This window comes from Panthera leo, chromosome E3 (assembly GCF_018350215.1).
Source record: "Panthera leo isolate Ple1 chromosome E3, P.leo_Ple1_pat1.1, whole genome shotgun sequence".
NCBI lineage: Eukaryota > Metazoa > Chordata > Mammalia > Carnivora > Felidae > Panthera > Panthera leo.
In genome coordinates this window covers 3,888,392-3,896,426 of record NC_056694.1, presented here as the reverse complement: position 1 = coordinate 3,896,426, position 8,035 = coordinate 3,888,392, and positions in this window count along the sequence as shown.

Sequence of the window (8,035 nt, the reverse complement as noted above, 5' to 3'; positions counted from 1 at the left end):
CCGCGATGGTCAGCACTGTCCCTCCCCCCAGGCTGGCCAGCATGCTGACGTGGGCCCTGTCGGGCACTGGGACCTGCAGAGGGTCCCTGGCAGAGTCCTCTGAGGACGCCTGTGTCTAGCCTTCACCCACTGCTCTGGAGACCCCGGGTGGAAGCCAGGGAGGGTCGTCCTGCCCCGTCCCGCCAGGGTCCTGGAGGACCACAGCCTGAGGGACAAGGCCACCCCAGCCGTAACAGGCAGCTCCTTTTCCAGGACCCGGGGCTCAGAGATGCCAGCTGGGATCTTACCACCCCTCGGCTGGAGCCACCTGTCCACCTGCTGCGCCCCTACGTGGTTTGTGAGCGGTTCCTGGCTCCCCCCGAGTTCATCTCCCGGGGGGAGAGAGGGAGCCTCAGGCGGGTGGAGGTGCATCCTCCTCCCTCAGGGCCCCGTGCTCCCCGCATGGGTTTTGAAGGGTCTGTGCGTGTGGTCTCCACGACAGCGGCCTCCAGCCTGGTATCATCCCCGAGTCTTTGGGTTATTCTGGTTCGCACGGTCCTGGTGGGCGTGTGGCAGCCTCCGTGGGTCGGTGATCCCCAAGGGCAATCGTGGGGGGCAAACCAGCGGGCTTGGCCGCTGAGCGTCCTCCCTCCCTCCCCCAGGTCGTACCCCCCCCCCGCCCCGTCTCCTGCCAAGTGGCCTCACCCCTGCTGGCACCTGCGGACTCAGGAGCCCGTGGTGCCCAGAACAAGAACCGTTTTAATAAATGGAAGGGTCTGGACGTAAACCAGGCACAGAGAGCAGCGGGTGCTGAGTCAGCAGAGCCAACACATGCCAGCCCCAAGGCCCAAATCCAGCCACTCCCAGGCCCCTCGCGCCATGCAGGGCGACCTCCCAGGGCCCTCCCGGCAGGTGAAGGGGCTCACATGGGCGCTTTAAAGCGGATCGTTCAAGTTGCAGAAATGGTGCAAGCCAGCGGTTAAAGTCGCCACTAAGAATTAAATGACATAGACGTATGATTAAATAAATAATACTCAAAATGATGGTTACTTAGGTTTGGTGAGGCCACAGTTAGGAGATGCCTTTCGGTGGTTTCACACAGCTTGTTCGTGGGCTCGCCCAACCCGTGGGGGCCTCCTGGGTGCCAGCTGGTTCTCCTCCCGGCCGGCCTCGGGCCCGGGGCGGGGGCTCTGGGTGCGCCCAGTGGCCTTGGCCTCCTTCACACAGTTTCCAGATACTCAGCAGGCAGAAATGCTGGAGCGGAAGTGATTTCTTCTGAGATGTCAGAGGCGAAGAGAATTCTCACCTTCCAGAGGGCCTCGTGGAGGAAGGCGGGAGGGAACGGGCATCTCAGGCCTGGGAGGCCTAGTTGGAGGCACACGATGTGAGCCCCAGCTTCCCCAGTGACGGGTCCCGGGGGGGTGAGGGAGCTCAGGGGAGGGGGTGTGGCCAGACCCCCCCCCCCCCCCCCCCCGCCTTGGGCAGCTCCTCCCCCACAGCCCCTCCCGGGCAGCTCCCGGGATGAGGAACCACCGTTCGGCTTTGCCCCCTGGAGAAGCCGAGAGGCTAATAATCTTTCTCCAAACACTTCACGCATGATGCAATCCTAGACTCTCCGAGTGCAGGCCTCACAGCCGGGCGAGCGTGAGGTTCCTTGGCAAGTGCTCTTTGTAGACTCTGGAAGAGGTCCCTGGCTTCAAGGAGAGCTTCTTGAGCTCTGCCTTGGAGGAAGAAAATGTACGCGTGCGGTGTTTGCAAATGGCCTCTGCCCTCAGCGCCTGTCGGGGGTGAGGCCTGGGAGCGCAGGGGTGAGAGGCCGGGCCCCTGCTTTGCCATTATTTGCCCAGCGGACGCGGGCTGTGGCTCAGCTCTGCAGGGGAGGTTGGACTAGGCCAGACTGGATGTGATGAGGCGGGTTAACGAGCCTGGTGCGGGTGTTTGCTACGACCTCTAGGTCCTTGGCTCATTGGAGGGCAGGAGGCGTTCAGCTGTGCCCGGGGGCCCAGGGGCCCAGGGAGAGAACAGCAGGTTGGGGAGGAGGGGTCGGGGTCGGTGGGGGCTCTGGCTAGCCCGACTCCAGAAAGCAGCACTTTGTCGTGGGGTTTGGGTGATGAGGGAAAGGGCAGGACTGCGGGCGCTGGGCTGGGGCGCGGGCGAGGGTGCACTGTTTCATAGGGCAGACTGACAAACTGTGCTCCCCTTCTTTCTCTCTCCCTCGTCCCCCTGCTTCCCCCGCTTCCTCTCTGCCACCCACCCTGACCCCTGCAGCTCGGGCACAGCCGGCCTCTAGGTGCCGGCGACCTCCACCGGGGGGCCAAGCAGTGCTCGAATTTGCCGAATTCCTTCAACTTCCCAACTTTTTATTATGAAAAGGGTCGATCTTACAAAGTGGTTGAAAGATCAGTAGAAACAGACCCTCTCCTGGATTCACTAAGGCTGCCCTCCTTCCTTGCTGACACCCAGCGTTTTCGTAATAGGTGTACATCACTTTAGCATCCCAGACTGGTCATTATTACTGTCCTTACTTTTTGGCAATAGCCTGCATGTCTTTGCTCATCATTGCTTCTCCCCTCCCCCCCCCCCAACAGGATACATCTTTTCTTTTATTCTTATATCCCTCTGCGCAACGGGTAATTATTCATTCATTGCACAAGTGTCACGGGCAGCTCGGACACTGGAGCTCTTCACGGAGCCTGGTCGCTTGGTCAAGTGCCCTTACTCAGGTCTTAGCGACAACCCTGAGTGACCTCCTTCACCTCTGTATTCTCTAAGCTCTGCTGGCACAGAGGACTAGTGACTTGTGTTGCCTTCACAACCAGGCACCGAACTGAAAGTTCTTTTGTGATCCGAACACATCTGCATGGGTTTTCTTGGGCTTTCCAGGGAGACAATCAGATTATTTGCAGACACCGGAATCCTGCCTCCTTCTTTCCAGGATTTTTTTAAATTTTGCTTTTAATTGTGTACATAGGTACACCATAAAATTTCCTGTTTTAGCTGGTTTTGAGTGTAGAGTTCAGTGGCATTAGGTACACGCCCAATGCTGCATAGCCTTCACCACTATTTCCAAAGAGAAACTCTGTTCCCATCCCCCAAGCCCTCTCCACGCCCCTCCCGGGCCCTGAGCTCGGCAAGTGGCCAGGGCCATCCTGTCCCTTTTCACTGGGCAGCTCTTCTGTGACTTATGTTTGGAACGTCTCTGTCCTGATGCCATCTCAGATTCGGGGTCCCACCCGAGGCTGCCGTCTGGACCTGGGGTCCCCACGCCGGGTACCTGGGCCGTGAGCCTGAGCTCACTGGTTTGCTTTTCGTTTCTCAACCTGGGGATTTCTCCGTCTTTCTTTGGAGCATTTATAGCTGGAGTGGGGGTGGTTCTGTGTCCGCCAGGTTCATTCCTGTTGCTAAAACCCTCCACGTTTCTCTACCAACCCACACAGACTCCCATGGCAATCCTTCCGTTTATGGAGCAGAAACCACGGTGCCTGCCTCCCCCGTGGGCTCCCGGGTGTCTCCTTTGAAAAGTGAATACTGTATCTATCCAACGATCAGTTGAAACATAAAGTCAGGCAAACACTGCAGAGGATTTGAGGGCTGAACAGGAGTTTGAAATGACAGCTGGGTAATCACATCTTCTCTTAACTGGCCTGTTTCTTTACCAGGTTTTATTTTAAGCGCCTCCAGCATTTGTGTGGCTATTGCGAACCTCTGCTCAGAGCTCTTTGGCAGCCAAGCTCTCCCCCGGCTTATGCAAATAGAAACCCCCCAGAAGGCAGCCCCCCACGCACACTGCAGAGCTCTGGGTTTCTCAGGCAGTGGAGGGACCGGGCCTGGGCATCGGGCCAGCAGCCTCTCCACCGCCCGCAGGGCCCCCAGTTCAGCTCTCCTGCCGTGGAGCTGGTGCATCCCTTTGGACGCGAGGTGCTGGGAGCGCCCTTTCCCTTGGTTTTAAAGACACAAATGCAGGGGCACCTGGGTGGCTGCGTCGGTTGAGTGTGTCCGACTCTTGATTTTGGCTCAGGTCATGATCTCGTGGTTCGTGGGTTCAAGCCCAGCATCAGGCTCTGCGCTGGGGGTCCTTGCTCTTCCTCTCCCTGCGCCACCACTGGCCCCCCCCCCCCCCCCCCGCCCACCGCCTCTTAAAAATAGACAAAACTTTAAAGACACAAGTTGGAAAAAAAGACATTCAGTGTCCCATGGGGCCGGGGAGGGCGTGAACTGACTGAAATGCTCACAGGCTGCCAGTGGAAGTGAAAACCGGTACAATCTCGGGCAGTCTCCGAGGATGGCCGTCCCCCCTCTCTTCCCACTGCTCCACATGCAGAGGTAGAGCTGGTCTCCCCCTCCCTTAGACCTGCCCTGATCTTCTGACTCGTCCGGGTCAAAGGAACGAAGTCAACAGGACAGCATACCGGTTTTTATTTTGAAAAGAAAGCCGGCAGCCTCCACGTTCACTCTTCGCAAGTCGGCCACCGTGTAAGAGGTCTGACCGCCAGCAAGCCACCATGCTGCAAGGAAGCCCAAGCAGCCACGTGGGGATGCGACTGCCCGCACAGCTGGTAACAACTCCAGCCACGTGAGTACGGGGGCCTTTTGGGGGTTCGAGCTGATGGAGAGTGGCTGGGTCCAGACAGATTGCAGTCGTGATGAACAATCGTTTCAAGCCGAGTCGTGGGTGATGTGCTTTGCAGCAGGATCTCTGTTCCGCCATAACCATCTTGGGAGGCTGGTGCCATCTTCTGAGGCTGAACATTGGTATACCTCATGCCCCGGCCACCCCGCTCCTAGGGAATAACCCCACAGGAGTGTCCCCAAATACGTATACGAGAATGTTTGTAGCGACGATGTTTGGACAGCCCCAACCTGGAGACGTCCAGTAAGACCCACACGTCCAGTAAGAGAAGTACGTGTAAACAAGTGATGTCAGTCACTTCCACACAATGGAAAACTACACGGCCACGATGACACGTGGGGATTTCCTGAAAAGCCAAGAGAAAAATGTATATAGATGTCCTCTTCTCAATACACCCTCTGGGACAGTGCGGCTGTCTGCAAAACCCAACAATAAGTCTTTTCATTCCTTCCTCCATTCATGGGTCTGTCGAGTCTTCATGGATCATAAGTGAAATGCTCCGTATTCGGGGAAGTTGCAGGCTGCAAGTGAGGTCACCCGGGAGGAGGGGGCTGTGGGTGTGCAGCAGGGGTGCCCAGGGAGGGGAGACTTCCCGCCAGGCCTGAGGACCTGCCTGACGTCACATCCGGCTGCCCACGGGAACCCGGAAGAGAGACCTGGTGGCTGCGACATCGGAGGTGACCTTTCCCCTGCTGTAGGCTGAATGTGCCCCAAATCCATAGGTCAGATCCTAACTTCAGGGTGCAGCCCTCACGAATGGGATTAGTGTTCTTATAAAAGAGACACCCGCGGAGCTCCCGTGCCCGTCCCGCCTTGCGAGTCGAGTGAGAAGACGTGGTCTGTGAGCCAGGAAGCAGCTCCCTCCAGACACAGAACCCGTCAGCCCCTCGGTCTGGGAAACCCCGCCTCCTGAGCTGCGAGACACGCACGCGCCACACGCACGCACGCAACGCCACGCCCCTGCCGTCCGACACTTCCTGGCCGTCTTCTGGCTGTGACCGTAAACCTTCGCTCGGGCGGCCTCTGTGCCCCACACACAAATCCTTTGTTGGAGAGCAGATTCCAGTGTGGGGACTGGAAGGATAAGACCCCCGTTAATAGTTGAGGGAGAAGACGATGTCGCGGCAGAGCTGCGTAATCATGTAAAGAGATCAACTTATAAAGTGCCGTCAGAAAAGCAGCTGGAAGGAAACACCCCAAAACGTTAACCCTGCATCAGCTCAGGGTAGGGGTGGAGATGGCCTCGGTCCTCTCTATCCATCCCTATTTTTTTGGAATTGTCCGCACGGACCCTCTGCGTTTATGATCAGAAAACCGTTACCAATGTTTATGTTGAACACAGAGCGGGTGGGAGGGGCTTCAACCAGGAGGACCCCACCCCTGTGTGCCAGGACCACCGCAGGCCCGCTTCCCAGGCAGGAGGCAGAGGGAGCTCCCCCTCCCACACCGGCCCGCAGGCCTCCTGCGTGCTGCGCCCAGGAAACGGGGCCTCTAGGCCCGCACCGCACAGATGCCTGCAGGGCCCCGCAGCTAAGACAAAGAGGAAGACGGCCGAGGGCCCCCTCTGTGGGCCTGCTCCCCACGGGTCACGCGCTGTGGGGCGGCTGGGAGAGTGGCCCAACCTCACTGAAGGGCCGAGGAGAGGGACCCACAGTGTCAGGGCGAGGTGGCATGTCCGGGTGAGGCGGGACAGCCGTCCACCCCATCATGAAAACCTCACCTCGAGGGATTCCAAACAGTCTGCTGCTGGAGCGTAATCGCAAACAGACCATGTCTTATTTGCATTTTTTATTCAGAGAGGAGCCCAGCAACCGTGGCTCTCACCCGCCACTGCAGTCGGTGAGCGTTAACAGAGTAAGCCGGAAGGTCTAAGCCCCGGAGGCACAACAGGGTAGCTACCTTTAAGTTCAAATCCAGCAAGTTAATGACGGCGTGTTCCCGCCTGTCACAACCGCGCCGACGGAACGGATGAGAAGGCAGGTCCCCTTGGAGCGCACGGCCAGCAGCGACAGAGCCCCGTGTGGTCCGTCCCCATGACCTCCCAAACCCCGTTCCCTCTGAAGAGCGTAGCTAGTGACACAGCCAACGTGGCCTGGCATTTCCTTCCCCGAGAGGCTATGCGATGAGCATGACCAGCCCGGGGGGGAGCCGGTGACCGGCCGCAGCTGGGAAGTCGTGTAAATGGAAGGGAGCGCTCCATTTAGAAGCCACCTAACATCATTATCCCCCATTACCGCAGGTACGGCAGTGGTGACCAGGGCAGGCAGGGCGAGACTTCTAAGGGCTTCTTTTTACAAACTCACTTTATCTTACTTAAGAGCTTGTTCTGGGGCTGGCTCTCTGGAAAGCTGGTTTGAACAGGGCATCCCAAGGGCATCATTTGAAAAGGTGGTTGGAGTTTATAACGTTCCCCATTTAATATGCACCCTGCCTTCTTGTTCCAGGCGCTTCAATCCCTACAGGACCCGCGTGTGCCTTCGCGCGACGCCCATCTCGGGGTTCCCGCCGCGTGGCCGCGTCTGCGCCCGCTCGTGTCCTGGGCCCGACAGACTCCGACTAGACTGGGGAAGGTCAAGGGGTGTCCTCCGGGGAGAAAAGGGGCAGCAAAGAGCCCCGGCGCTCTGCCCCAGGCACCCCGCCTCACGCTCCCTTGAGACAAAAGGCCCAGACGCTTCTAAAGGCACTCAGATACCTCTTTGTGTCAATCCGCTGAAATAAGTACAGGAGGAAAAAAAATTACAAATGTTCTCTGTAAAAAAAAACCACGACGACCGTGGGCGTGTGCAAAGACTCACGGGGTCTCGTGTGCCTCCCCGCAAACCGAACTGCTGCGTCAGCGCCCTCACACAGGACGGTGGCTGCCGGGCCGACGGCGTGCGGTCCCAGCAGGGACGCGGCCCCCACGGCTTCCGGCAGCCGCCCCCTCAGAATCTCCCCTGCAGGCGTCCCGGCACGCCTTTTCAGGACATTAGACGTGTCTCCGCCTTCGACGTAAAAAGGAACGAGTCCTCCAGCCTGGAGGGAGGTCTGTGACACAGCAAACCGGTGCCCAGGAGGAGGCGCTGCCGACAGAAGCCTCCAGACTAGCGCTGCGCCCCGGTGACAGCGGGACCCAGGCAGGGGTGCGGGCGGACAGCCTCCTCCCCAAACAGAACCCCACGGCCTCGGGGGCGGGGCGAGCGCACGCACCTGCTCAACCCTGCCCAGCCCGCGAGAGGCCGCGTCCTGGGAACATCTGGCAGATGAGGCCGAGGAGCCTGTCGTCCGTTCCACAGAGGACAGGAATCAGCTCCGGAGGAAAACCTTTATGAGATGTCACTTGGGCTTCAGGACTCTGATATTCTGCCCAAGTGGTCGAGGCAGAAGGACAGCGCATTGAAACACGAGACCGGGGCGCCTGGGTGGCTCAGTCGGTTGAGCGTCCGA